This window comes from Aethalodelphis obliquidens, unplaced genomic scaffold, assembly GCF_003676395.1.
Source record: "Aethalodelphis obliquidens isolate GAN/ISIS:26980383/991018 unplaced genomic scaffold, ASM367639v1 scaffold19, whole genome shotgun sequence".
In the NCBI taxonomy this organism is placed as follows: Eukaryota; Metazoa; Chordata; class Mammalia; order Artiodactyla; family Delphinidae; genus Aethalodelphis; species Aethalodelphis obliquidens.
Window position 1 is genome coordinate 9764620 of NW_020837963.1, and position 13912 is coordinate 9778531.

At 39.2% G+C, this 13912-nt stretch overlaps 1 pseudogene; it reads left to right on the forward strand.

Annotated features, from left to right (window-relative positions):
- Nucleotides 1-5355: 5355 nt before the first annotated feature.
- Nucleotides 5356-5846, forward strand: LOC113626698 (40S ribosomal protein S18 pseudogene; annotated as a pseudogene).
- Nucleotides 5847-13912: the final 8066 nt, after the last annotated feature.

Here is a 13912-nt window from a genome sequence, read left to right on the forward strand (position 1 = left end):
CAGACCTCAGCTGGAGCAGAACAAACCAACTGTCCTTATGGCAACAATGAAAATACCTTGTTCTACAAGACAGCATCATAGCCCTGCTAATAGGAGAAAAGTTCTTTCAATAATATGGGAGTAGGCTACGTAGCTTTCGAAAAAAATTAATGTTTCAAGTGACATGGTTATTCGTCAAGTTCCCTAGAAAGATAAACAGCAGCAGCATCCTGACAACTGTTAAGAAGATGTCAAAAAACAAAAAAAATTGAGGGCCTATCTGTACCGTCTCTCCTGGACTGGATCCCATTCTCCACCCAGAGTCTCTGATGGTTTAGAACAGAGCTCAGGGTCTATCTAGCCAAAATCTAGGGCTGCACTTGACATGAGGATTCAGAGAGAAGCCTAGAAACTCTGTGTACAGGTACCTAGAAACTCTACCTGTGGACTCTTCTAGAGTGAGGAAAGAGGTATTTGAGTGACCTGAAGAGGAGAGTGCATGTGGGAAACTGATGACTCTGAAGAAGAGTTAATGAACCAGAGGTGGAGGCCTCCATGAAGGACCCTTTAGGGAAGCCCCAGTCTTGAAGAGGCTTCACTTTTGTGAAACAATAAAAAGTCCAGATTAGCTGAAATTTCAGCCACCACATGTGTTGAATTCTAAATTGTTGCACTGCAACAAGTTGTAAATTATAATATTCTTATAAATCCCTTCTGAGGGTATCTTAAGCCTTCAGTTCCAATCCAGTGAGCTGGTTCAGAAAAGCTAACTATATAAAAGGACTGTGCACTTGATCTCAGTTTTTTTCTGGACCCTCATGGAAAAAGGAAGTGTTCATCTTTGGTGAACTAGAATGCACAGTTCCTGGTGGCTCCTGACTGCATCCAAGAGACACCCATGACCTTGGGGTTGTGAAAGAGCAGGCCACGTAACATCAAAACACACACAGTCTCACTAATGGCAGAAAAGAGCGCCTGTAAAACACAAAGGACTAGGTGATTCATAGGCAATTCTGATGGCTCAATACCTTAAATTGGGCTGCTGGTTAAAATTATTTGGGAGGGCTTCCCTGGTGGCGCAGTGGTTGAGAGTCTGCCTGCCGATGCAGGTGACACGGGTTCGTGCCCCGGTCTGGGAGGGTCCCACATGCTGCGGAGCAGCTGGGCCCGTAAGCCATGGCCGCTGAGCCTGTGCTCCACAACGGGAGAAGTAACAACAGTGAGAGGCCCGTGTACCGCAAAAAAAAAAAAAAATTATTTGGGAATTCCAGAAAGTTCTCTTCTGTTTTCTACCTCTCGAGTCCGTAAAAATGATCCCTTAGCCCCTTTTCCCAATGACGATTTTATCACTCTGTTCTTATTCAAATAACCACATGCTACAGTTTGGTAGCAGCCTTCCTCAGACGAAACACTATCTTTGAGGGTGACACACTCTGAGCTTGTGGGCGATGCTTGGTAGCACAGCACAGATGGACAGGAAATTGTGTGCCTTCCACAGCACGCTGCTCATATATTTCACTACAGAATGTAAAGCACAGAGGTATGTTTGGGGCAAGGAAATTTGGGTCTCTTAGAAATCCAAAACCCTTCTAGCCCCTCGAGATATGAGAGTTCACTGATAAATCTCCACCTTCCAGCTTTCTTGCTCCAAAAAGAAACATGAGGGAGCACCTTGTTTTATGGTCCTCAACTCGTAACAAATTTGAAATCTACCAAAGAGAAATCTCCCCCACTACTATTTTTCCCCTCTCAAGCAGAAGAAAACTCTCCAAAAGTGGTCTGGAGATAATTCCACTTGTTAGAAATAGCTGCATAGGATGCTCCTGCCATTTCCATAAGTCTGTATCCGGCAGGACGACTTTCTTTAACACAAACCAGCCTGTGGAGGAGATCCCTGTGCTGTCGAAGCAGTTGGTGCTAAATACAGGCAATTGGTTACAGTAGTTACTTGCTTCCCTATCAAAAGCAGCCTAGGGCATGAGAACAGCATATTTTTCTTTCAAATTCTCTTTCTTGAATAGGTTTTCATGCACGTACTTCTTGTAACATCCTAACTTGCCTAAAGTTATGCATAATTGCCTACCTGTGTATGTATGTGTAAGCATTTTGTATTTTAACCTAAAAGACAAATGACATTCCTTCTTCTTTTTTATCTTTTGGAAACCAACCACCCCGGGCCTTTATTGCTAGCGCTGGCTGGAAGGGAGGTGAGACAGAGGGTTGGAGTAGGCGAACATTTTTTTTTCACTTTTTACAAATTGTGGTAGAATGCACATAATATAAAATTTCCATTTTATATAATATAACTATTATTTATATATAATATATAAATATATAATATTTATATATAATATAAGATAACCATTTTTAAGTGTAAAGCTCAGTGGTATTAAATACATTCATATTATTGTGCAACTATCACCACCATCCCTCCCCCTAACTCTTTTCATCTTGTGGAACTTAATGTATGCTGAAGTCTGGTCAAGGTGTCACTTAGCATGTTCACTGAGACAGCAGATAACTTCTGCTATAGCCATACATCTATATCTATATCCACAGATACAAGCAAGAGTATTAAGAAAATACTCTTGCCAACAAGGAGATATATATCTCCATATTTATGAATATTAAGAAAATACTCTTACCAACATGTTGTCAAAACCATTACTCAAGGATGAAATGAAATGTGGAAATACCAATTCAAATTAATTAATTTGATATACGGTTCTCTTGATTTTTTTCATGCTTAACTCAGATTTCTAACCCACCTGGTTTAAAGTTACAATTAAAATATGATACCCAATGTTTTGGCTTCAGAGGACCCTCAATAAGTGAATTTATATTTCATTCATTACAGTAGCACTTTATGCATTTGGAAAATAGGGTCACAGACACATGAGAGATGTATTTCTTTTTTTTTTTCCGATATACGGGCCTCTCACTGTTGTGGCCTCTCCCGTTGCGGAGCACAGGCTCCTGACGCGCAGGCTCAGCGGCCATGGCTCATGGGCCCAGCTGCTCCGTGGCATGTGGGATCCTCCCAGACCGGGGCACAAACCCGCGTGCCCTGCATTGGCAGGCTGACTCTCAACCACTGTGCCACCAGGGAAGCCCGAGATGTATTTCTTGAAACTACAAATAACACTGCCTGTGCAGTTGAGAACCTCTGTGATTCAGCACAATTTTAGCTCTAGAATATATGTCCATTGGAATTCTGAGGCAGGAAATTCTTTACAGAGGAGATAGTAACATAGAGTAGGCATCACAGTATTTGGATCGAAAGAGAAAAGGGAATTCATTGCAGGAGGTGAGGGGAGAGCTGAGTCTGATTGATCTAGGGTAAGAGTTGCTTACAACAAAATTCAACTGAAAATTGCAACTCTTACAACTGAAGAAGCACTCAGGAGTCATTGAAATAGGACTGTCCCAACAGCTAAGAGACTCTGGTCACTTCTCACTGTCATCATTGTCATTAAATATCAAGTGGCCATGCCTACTCCCAGGGCCTTTCCTTAACTATTAAATGAGTAGATCAAATTGAAGAAAATATAAAATTTAACTTGGCAAATCACAATATTCCTCTGAACTGCATCAAGAGATAAGACTATTTTTCATCAGAGCAGACTCTCTTTGAACATAACCCTGAGTGAAAAAATGAGTAGTATCCACAGCTAACATCATACTCAATGGTGAAACACTGAAAGCTGTTCCTCTAAGATCAGGAACAAGACAGGGATGCCACGCCTGCTTTTGCCATTTCTATACAACACAGTATTAGAAGTCTTAGCCAGAATAAGTAGGCAAGAAAAAGAAACAAAGGACATGCAAATCGGAAAGAAAGATGTAAAATGTCTCTAGTTGCAACATGACCTTATATGTAGAAAGCCCTAATGACTGCATTAAAAAACTGTTAGAAATAAACAAATTCTGCAATTGCAGGATACAAAATCAAAATGTAAAAATCAGTTACATTTACATACACTAAAAATAAACAATCTGAAAAGGAAAACATTTTTTAATTCCATTTATAGCATTTAAAAAATAAAACACTTGGGAAAAAACTTAACCAAGGAAGTTAAAGACTTATACATCGAAAACTTCCAAACACTGCTGAGGGAGGGTGGGAGGGAGACACAAGAGGGAGGAGATATGGGGATATATGTATATGTATAGCTGATTCACTTTGTTATAAAGCAGAAACTAACACACCATTGTAAAGCAATAATACTCCAATAAAGATGTTAAAAACAAACAAAAAAAACACTGCTAAAAGAAATTGAAGAAGACACAAATAATTGGAAAGACATCCTGTGCTCATAGATTGGAAGATTTTTTTTTTTTTTTTTTTTGCCGCACGTGGGCCTCTCACTGTTGTGGCCTCTCCCGTTGTGGAGCACAGGCTCCGGATGCAAAGGCTCAGCGGCCATGGCTCACAGGCCCAGCCACTCTGCAGCATGTGGGATCTTCCCGGACTGGGGCACGAACCCACGTCTCCTGCATTGGCAGGTGGACTCTCAACCACTGTGCCACCAGGGAAGCCCTGGAAGATTTAATACTATTAAGGTGTCAATACAAACCAGAATGATCTACAGATCTAATGCAAATTTTTAGAATGGAAAAATCCATTCTAAAATTAATATGGAATTTCAAAGGACCCCAAATAGCCAAAACAATCTTTAAAAAGAAGAATGAAGCTAATGACGCACACTTTCTGATTTCAAAACTTGTTACAAAGCTACGGTAATCAAAACAGTGTGTTACTGCCATGAAAACAGATATACAGACCAGTGGAATTGAATGGAGAGGCCAGAAATAAATGTTTGAGTATATGGTAAACTTATTTTTGACAAGGATGCCAAAACCATTCCATGGGAAAAGGACAGTCTCTTCAATAAATGGTGCTAGGAAAACTGGATAGACATATGCAAAAGAATAAAGTTAAAGACTTATGGAAAAGGACAGTCTCTTCAATAAATGGTGCTAGGAAAACTGGATAGACATATGCAAAAGAATAAAGTTAAAGACTTACCTTATATCATGTGAAAAATTAATTCAAAATGGCTCAAAGACCTAAACTTAAGACTTCAACAATAAAACTCTTAAAAGAAAACATAGTGGAAAAACTTCATTACAGTGAATTCGGCAATGATTTCTTGGATATGACACCAAAAGCACAGGCAACAAAAGTAAAAATAGCTAAACTGAACTACATCACAATTAAAAACTTCCATGTGAAGGACACAAGCAACAGAGTGAAAAGGCAACCTATAGAATGGGAAAAAATATTTGCAATCATATGTATGATGGGGGGTTAATAACCCAAATACAGAGAGAACTTTTAAAACTCAACAACAAAAAACAACCCAATTTAAAAAAATGGACAAAAGGGCTACTGGGACTGCTGCCACATCTCTAGTAATCCCTGAGAAGTTCCAGCACATTTTGCAAGTACTCAACAACAATATTGATGAGCAGCATAAAATTGCTTTAGCCATTACAGCAATTAAGGGTGTGGGGCAAAATTTGCTCATGTGATGTTGAGGAAACCAGACATCGACCTCACCAAGAGGGCAGGAGAGCTCACTGAGGAGGAGGTAGAATGTGTGATCACCACTATGCAGAATCCACACCAGTACATGATCCCAGACTGGTTCTTCAACAGACAGAAGGATGTGACGGATGGAAAACACAGCCAAGTCTTGGCCAACAGTCTGGACAACAAACTTCATGAAAACCTGGAGCAAATGAAGAAGATTGGGGCCCACAGAGGGCTGTGCCACTTCTGGGGACTTTGTGTCTGAGGCCAACACACCAAGACCACAGGCCACCATGGTTGCACCATGCATGTGTCCAAGAAGAAATAAATTTGTGGGCACTGTCTGTTAATAAACAGTTTATATAATTTTTTTTCAAATGGACAAAGAAGTTGAAAAGACATGTCTCCAAAGAAAATAAACCAATGGCCAATAAGCGTACAGAATTATGCTCAACGTCACTAATCATAGGGAAATGCAAATCAAAATCACAATGAGAGGGGACTTCCCTGGTGGTGCAGTGGTTAAGAATCTGCCTTTCAATGCAGGGGACCCGGGTTTGAACCCTTGTCCGGTGAGATCCCACATGCTGAAGAGCAGCTAAGCCCGTGCACCACAACTACTGAGCCTGTGCTCTAGAGCCCGCAAGCCACAACTACTGAAGCCCACGCACCTAGAGCCCGTGCTCCATAACAAAGAGAAGCCATCACAATGAGAAGCCTGTGCGCCGCAACTACAGAAAAGCCCGCGCACAGCAACTAAGACCCAATGCAGCCCAAAACAAATTAATTAATTAATTACTTCTTTTTTGAAAACCATGAGATATCACTTCATACCCATTAGGATGGTTACTATTTTAAAAGAAAAAAAAAGAAACAAAATAACCAGTGTTGGCAAGGACACGGAGAAACTGGAACCTTTATGCACTGTTGGTGAGAATGTAAAATGGTATAGCTACTAATGGAAAACAATATAGCAATGTCTCAAAAACATTAAACAGAGAATCGTGACCCAGCAATTCCACTCCTGGATTTACATCCAAAGAATAGAAAGCAGGGTCCCAAAGAGATACGTGTGTGCTCATGTTCAGAGCAATATTATTATAGGCAAGAGGTAGAAGCAACCCACATGTCTATCAACGGATGAAAGGATAAACGAATGTGGTATATACGTACAATGGAATATTATTCAGCCTTAAAAAGGAAAAAAAATCGGACACATGTTACAACATGGATGAACTTTGAGGACATTTTGCTAAGTGAGATAAATCAGTCACAAAAGACAAATACCATATGATTCCATGTATGTGAGGTATCTAGATTAGTCAAATTTATAGAAACAATGTACAATGGTTGTTGCCAGAAAATAGGGGGAGGAGAAAATGAGGAGTTACTGTTCAATGGATATAGAATTTCAGGTTTGCAAGATGAAAAAATTCTGGAGATTGTTTGTACAACAATGTGAATTTACTTAATACTACTGAACTGTATGCTTAATACGGTTAAGATGGTAAATTTTCTGTTATGTGCATTTTACCACAATTAATTAAAAAAATTTAATTTAAACAAATGCATGGTAGCAGAGGTGCAGAGCCTAGCCCAAGGGCTTTTTTGTGCCACATTGATTCTCAATTCCTTCAAACAATTGCCTAACTCCTTGTTTGCTCCAAGAGAACATATCTGATGAATCTCAGCCTACAATAATCTTTCCCATTTCAGTACTGTATATGGGACCTAAGAATTCTGAATAATGTCCATCCCAAATCCAATGCTTTATTGGAGTTTTTCCATTTCATCTTCAGATACTTTCATGCCCTAAGATCACTTCTGCACCAATCTATAAAACCATGAGATTCCAAGGAGACAAGATTAAGGAAGAAGTTTTTACTAAGCTCACCAAAAAGTTAAAAAACAATAACAAAACACTTGTCATTAAGACATTCCAGTTAAATGAGAACCATGTGGCAATTCTTCAACTATTAACAAGACTTCAACTTCCCAACATTCTATTTTTCAAGGCATACCTCGAGCCCCATAATCTCTATGAAACTACCTATTTCCTTCCTCCCTACAAAACCATATTGCTATTTCTAATGTTGGTATTGTAAGCCCTGCAATATTGTATTTTCTCTTTGGTTACAAACCTTGGCTTCAAAATCACGGTATCTTCGCCACACCCACAAGCATTTCATGAGTGTCTAACATACAGATACTGCTTGATTTATGAAGTCAGTGCCTAGCCAGTTTTCCCTCACCCATTTGCCATGAGAACTATTTCAACTCTCTCAGATCCCTCTTCAAATTTCACTTGCTTAATGAAGCCACTCCAAGAAGGCAGTGAACTGGACATCGGGGACATAACAATGAAAACTGAAAGAAACTGTCGACCATGTCACTTTAGTATAAATTACTTCTCCTCCACCGAGTACTTTTTACCCTTGCAATTTCTCAGTCTTACCTTGACAGTCAGCTCACAAAGCTCGAATTATGTCTCTATATGCTTTTCTTCATCCGGAGCTGGATAATTGATATAAGTTATCATCCATTTACTTGTACTCACTGCAAAGATTTCCCTATACTCCTGCTTCTCTGGACACCTTGTGCTTGTACATTCAATATCATCCGATAATACTGGATATGGGCAATGTGAGGAATAGGGGAGGAGGGAATCGATGGGAGTTTTAGTTTTCTCAACTCTGTAACGATGAGCAATTATTGATTTTAGTTCTCAACTTCTTCATTTATTTAAAATAATAATAACAAAGAGATCTTTAAGTTTGCTGCTACATTTCTTAGAGTACATTCAAGCTGCCATTAAAGGGAGCCAAAAATACACTGATTTAAGTAAGATAAAAAATGTGTATCTCCCTTACAGTCCAGAAGTAGCCAGCCCAAGGCTAAAGGGATGGTTCTGCCATCCTCAACAGATGACTGGTATCCTAAGTCTAAAACGTCTTCTCAAGCTGCCACCATTAGGTCTGTATCCCAGCCAGATGAATGAAGGAAAGGTCAAAGGCAGGGCATACCCATTCCTCTTATGACTGTGATGTGGAAGTAACTCTTTGCCTCACATTGCATTGGCCAGAGCTTGATCACATGGCCATGAAAATAAAGATGGGAAATGTAGTCTCTACTGAGATGCCCAGCAGAAATTCAGATGCTCTTTCATTAGTTTAGTACACCATATAATTTTTAGAATGTTAACTCTGAAGGGTCTGAGATTTTATGCCATTTGCAAGATAGTAAGTTTCCCTGGCACAGTCTCGTGGATATTGGCAAAAGACATGGGACTCCTGGGTCAGGAACAATGGTTTATGACTCATGGTACTGCAAGTAGCATGAGCATCACCATATCTGCATCAGTTTACCTTGCCCTCCCAAGTCCCACAGGGGCAATGAGATGGGCTTGGATGGGTGCATGCACACATAGTTGGTCGCATTACAGGAGAAGAATTTTGAATTTAGTGAATCTTTTATAGTGGCAGTAATGTGATTGCCTTTTGTGCTGGAGAGAGTCACATTCTCTATCTTCCAAGGCTGTTCTATAAACATCTTTATATATATAGTCCAGGTAACAATGAGTTATTACCCGACTCATAGGACATACAGAAATGAAACAGACCCATGGAGAGTTGTCTCCCGACATAGGACTCTATTAAGAAAGACGCTATCGCTATTTATGCTGGGACGACAGCATGAACCGGGACTTCTCCAGGAAAACCAGGACAATATGTTCATCTTAACATTAGTGGATCCTAGCAGTCTCTGCCACGTATTCTAATTCTATAGTATCTGCCATCTGAAGGAATAACATGAAGGCCACCAGTTCTTTACAGACCAAAATGTATGTAAAGATAACAGTGCCCAAGGTAAACATTTTCAATTACCACAACTGGCTCCTTAAATCTAATACTTCTAATGTTAGGATCTTAAATGTACTTCACGTGATGTGAATGTTGAGTCATTTAAGGTAAGGACTCTAGACTAGGACACCAGGCACCTGAGATCTAGGGTCAGATTTTCTATTAGTTTGATTCCTGATTTTGGAAATGTCACAACATATTTTAACCTTAATTTACTTATTCTGTATAATGAGTTGTTAATGCCTTTTACGTCTATCTCAAGTTTCACTTGAACTCAGCCACTACCATGATCTAGTAACTTGAGATGAAGGTCATATATAGGTCAGAGGATAGCCTTCTGGCTAAAGTGTTGGTAGTTCCACTAATGCTCAGAGCGCTCCTTGCCTCTTTTAGAAGATACTTCTTGTGTGGGCCACCCAAAACAATAACTTTCTTTCTCTTAAACCTGTTAAGTTTCGGTCCAACTTTTTAATAAATTCAATAGGAGCTAAGTGATTTCATTATGCCCTGTTTCAGTTAGGTTTACCTGGATCACAGCTTTTATCTCACGTACCAATTTCAGTGGCTATTCTGGAAAACTGTAGAGGAAGTTCCTGAGGCTGCCTCCATATGGGCACAGGAGGAGAAATTGATGGCACTAGTGCCAATTATCTCCATCCTTGATCTGAATTCTCCCTCCTTATTTGTTACTATTTGATCCATTCCTTTTCATCTACCTGCTTCAAAAGACAATTAAAGAGTGCGAATCTCTTTAATCACTTCCTCAATAAAGACCTAAGAAACACTTTACTTACTGGATTATCTCCTTTTTATCCATGATCTGCAGTTAGTTCCACTAATTCTTTGGTGCCTTCTCGCCTTTCATGTTTTAATTATTTTTCAATATTGGTTCTGAACTCATTTCAAAATGCTTTATAAACTTTGGCAGTGGAGATGGGGTGGGGAGGTGTCTGCCTACACGCCTAAATTTCTGGTCTACAACTTTGCAGTATCTCCATCCACCTCTTTTCATTTTCAAAAACCACTTTTTTCTTGCAACTGTCTTTTTTTTTTTTTTTTTTTTTTTTTTGCAAATGAGTCCTATAGGATTTCAGTTCAAACACTTGTCTAGGTCTATGTTTCCAATTGTGGTATTTTTAAACACACACTCCAGGCTTCCTGTGGTTTTCTTTCTGTTTGTTTTAAATTGTCTTTTCAACATCTTCCTAATTAATGTCCTTATTTTAGAACAATTTCCATTTTATAATTCTTCATTTCATTTTCTTCATTTTTATTCAAAGTCATAACTGCATATGATTTACGAAACAAAAAGAACAGAAAACCAACAATTCTTATTTCCATGCCTCCCCACCCACAGAGTCTTAATCCCCAGAGGCAAACACTTTTAACTGCTTCCTTTTCATTTTTCTGGGGCACACCTTCAAACACTTAATTAGCACATTTACACCATGATTTCTTGGCTACTGGCCTCCTGCTACAGTAGATGAGGATTCTGCTCACTTACATCATTCCCCACCTCCCCAAATCTTTCTCTGTATATAGTTTTATCACCATAATTTCTCCTCTCAAGACATCTGCAGTAACAACAAAATTAGTTAAAACACTATTTCTTGGCCCATAAATTATACACAATACATCTCGGCTCCCTACTTTATAAGATGACAGGACACAAAAACTCTCACCCTTGTCTCCTCCTCTCTTCCCTTCCTCCATCTCTCATCTCCGTCAGCCATATCTACACTTTTAATAATAGCAGAGTGGATACTGTTTACAATCTGTCCTATAATCTTCCTACAGTTTCCCATAATTTGTCTATAGGCCAATTCTAAAAGATGAAAACCAATAAGTGGTATTTGATTTACTGTGGTCATGTCAATAATGAGCTACGTCATAAGCTAGGACTCCATTTTCTTTTCCAGTGTCATCTTCCAATTACACTAAAATATACTTAGAATCAGTTCAATTGGATTCTCCTTTTTCAAAGTTTATCAATTTCCTTTGGCATATCCTCAAACATTTCTAGACTCACAAGTATACTATCTATCCTTTCATTCTGCCTTTCTTTCCTTATCAGAGACCACCGTTTTGGTGTCTTCCTTCTCTTTCCCTAATATGGATTAGTTGCTTTTTAGGCCTAGCACACAGAATTCCCATCACTGCACTCTGGTTTGGATCCTCTGTTTCCTGAGTTCTGTATATTTTTTCCTGATATGGTCTCTCTTTTTTTTTTCTGGAGCATATCCTCAAGGAACTTTCTACAAAAGGGTACTCAGGCATCTTGGTCTGAAAACATTCATTCTACTATCACCCTTGATTTACTGGCTATTATCTTTGAACATAAAGTGTTGTTGGTAAGGAATCTAATCTCACCCCTTTGTAGGCAACTTTTGTTTTAATCTCTCCATGACCCACTTTTTAGGAGGGTCTCCTTATCTTTGGTGTTCTAAAATGTCACAATTATGTATCTCTAGGAGTCTCTTTACACATTCCCTATGCTTAGTCCTATCTGAGCCTTTTCAGTCTGAGCACTTGTGTTCTTTTTCTATTCTGGGAAATTTTCTTCTTTTCCACAAATTCGCTAAAGCCTAGTCTCATTCTCTCCACTAAATTTAAGACTCAGTTCTATCCCTATATTCTTTTCTATCTGCAACCTCTCACTAGATAATTTCATCATCACCTGTGGCCTAACTTCACCAATATACTGATGACTCCTGAATTCATATCTCCAGCCTGATCTGCCTCCACACCTGGGGACCCTATGAATCCAATTGCCTATTTGACCTGCATGCTTGGATGTCTAACAGATATCTCATATATAACAAGGCCTAACTAAATGTCTTGATATCCCTTTTCATCTTAGTACCTATTCCATATCCATTCTGTCACAAGTCAGAAACAACATCCCCTTAAGTGCATAACAAAAATATCTAGAAGTCACCTGTAATTTCTTTTGTTCTCACTCACCAAACAGCAGATCCAGCAGCAAATCTAAAATCTGTCCTGAATCTGACCACTTCTCACCAACTCCACTAATTAACACCAAAATTATCTTTTCCTAAGACCAGTATCACAAGAGTATATAATCTGGCATATAAATGCACATATCCTAGAATTCAACTGGCTGGCTTGGTTTCAAATTCCAGCTATACCACTAAATAACTGTGTGACCTAGAACATTATCCTTAATAACCCTATGCCTCAATTTTCTCATCTATGAAATGGGGATAATAAAATATCTCCCTCCTGGAGTTGCCATGTGGGGCACAGGATAAGCCTTCAATAAGTGTTCATTGTCATGATTATTATCACTATTACCGCAACTACTTCCTAACTAATTTTCTTGATTTCAGTCCTTCCACTCTCCAGCTGCTAGAATGTTCTCTGTCTCTCTTTTACTTTAAAATCATTATGGAGTATAACACACGTGCACAAAAGTGCCATCTGCATACAGCTCAGTAATTTTCAGAAAATAAACATCCATGACCTCGGAGCCAGGTAAAGAAATAAGATTTTACTAGCACCCCAGAAGACCCCTTCATACCTTTTCCCAATGAACACCTCCCATCTCCTTCCCCAAAGGCAATCATTATTATTTATAACTCTATCATTTAGTTGTGTACCTCACAGTATGCATTATTTGCTATCTGGCCTCTTTTGCTTAATATTATGTTTGTGAGCTTCATCCACACTGTGTGCAACAAAAGTTCATTCACTTTAACTGTAATATAGTAATGTAGCACTTCGTTACATGAAGATGTGAAAACATTGTTTATTTAATCTACTGTCGATGAGCACATGGGTTGTTTTTAATCTTTAGCTATCATGAACAGTGCAGCCGCAAACCATCAGGTGTGTGGCTCTTGATGTACATCTGCATACATTTCTGCTGTGTATGTAACTAAGAGTGGAGTTTCTGTGTCATAGTTGAGTGTATGTTCAGCTTTAGTAGACAATACCAACCAATTTTGCCAAGTGGTTGCGTCAACTTACACTTCTGTCAGTAGTTTAAGAGTTTTAGTTGCTTCACCAACATCTGGTAGTAAAAATCTGTTTAACCTTGTTAACTCTGCTGGGTATACAGTGACATCTCACTGTGGATTTGAGTATCATGATGACTAATAAGTTTGGGAACCTTTCCAAATATTTATTAGCCATATGGATATATTTTTTTAAATTTCACAGCTGGGGACCAGACATCCAGTTGTCACCTGACATACAGATGTGTCAGGTGACTGGAAGCAAGGGGAAGGTGAACAGGGGCTACATTTCAAGAGGGAATTTGAAGCCTTGAAGATAAGTCTACAATGATGGAAGGAGTCTGATTCAAGTAGCCAGATTCAGTTAAGTAGTCAAGGTCATGGTTTCTGAGTCTTGAAAGCCTTCCAGACCCAGCTACCCTGCCTACCTGTGAGAACTGCAGGGGAAAACACCTGTGAACATGAACTAAAAGAGCTTTCTCACTAAACTCTTAAACATCCCTCCCATGGGGGACACACACACACACACACACACACACACACACACACACACACACACA